This window comes from Schistocerca gregaria, chromosome 9, assembly GCF_023897955.1.
Source record: "Schistocerca gregaria isolate iqSchGreg1 chromosome 9, iqSchGreg1.2, whole genome shotgun sequence".
Taxonomy (NCBI): domain Eukaryota; kingdom Metazoa; phylum Arthropoda; class Insecta; order Orthoptera; family Acrididae; genus Schistocerca; species Schistocerca gregaria.
The window spans coordinates 104,698,216-104,699,155 of record NC_064928.1 but is presented as its reverse complement, the minus strand read 5'-3'; the positions used below and the strand labels follow the sequence as shown (position 1 = coordinate 104,699,155).

The 940-nt window shown below is 39.3% G+C and overlaps 1 non-coding gene across 1 annotated transcript; it reads right to left on the bottom strand.

Annotated features, from left to right (window-relative positions):
* Positions 1-329: 329 nt before the first annotated feature.
* Trnat-cgu (transfer RNA threonine (anticodon CGU)) lies at positions 330-401 on the bottom strand. The gene has a single exon. It is a non-coding gene; the product is annotated as a tRNA-Thr (tRNA).
* Positions 402-940: the final 539 nt, after the last annotated feature.

The window sequence follows — 940 nt, the reverse complement described above, 5'->3', positions numbered from 1 at the left end:
GTTTACTTTTTTTAAAGACGGCAAATGAAGCTGTACCTGTCAAAATGACGAGTTGGTCCTTCTAGGTAGATCGAAATCCCCGATCCTTCTAGTGTTGAACCCTACATCCACCGGACATTCCGACTAAAACAAACAAGACGCGCTTACAATAAAGAACTGATTCTTTATTCACTTACCTGTCCCTTCAAACACACGACACAGGTAACACATGCCATGTGACGCACTCACGACTGTCATTTGTCACGTATGTGGACTGCATTCGCTGACACCGGCTTCATCCGGGGTGCAGCAAAGCCAGTTCCGAACTACCCGTCGTAGATAAAATTTAGTGCCTCCTGTGAGGTTTGAACTCACGACCCCTGGTTTACGAGACCAGTGCTCTGCCACTGAGCTAAAGAGGCTACGTCGCTGTGCTTGGTAACTTCAGTATGAGTCAAACACGATCTGGTTGGTACCGGTTCGAAAGTGCTCTTTCATTGTGTAATGGTATTTAAATTACGTAACCATTACGGCACCTCACCTCAACCTCTCGATACCAGCAATATTCTACTGTGTTTCTGTTAAATAGTTAACGTATTTTTGTGACAGCATTCAGAATCGATTTAATTAATGTAAACGTACTTCGGTAAATCTATATGTATATATTTCAATGATATTATTCTAATTATATCCTTTCTTTTGTCACTATGATCATTGAGTTACTTGTAACTCTGATTTTTAGGCGAGTAAGCGGTTATGAGGGAGGCAAGCTTTGGTCGTCATGTTAAAAAGACACAAATTGTAGTCAGTTAATGAAATGTGAACTTTAACAGTGAGGAAGGTATTTTCAAGAATTTTTTATATTGTGAAGTGATGTTTTGGAACGAGTTACGTGATATTGCAACAAAAGTAATAAAAAAGAAGTGTAACTTAAATTTGGAGTGCTGATTACTTTTTTACA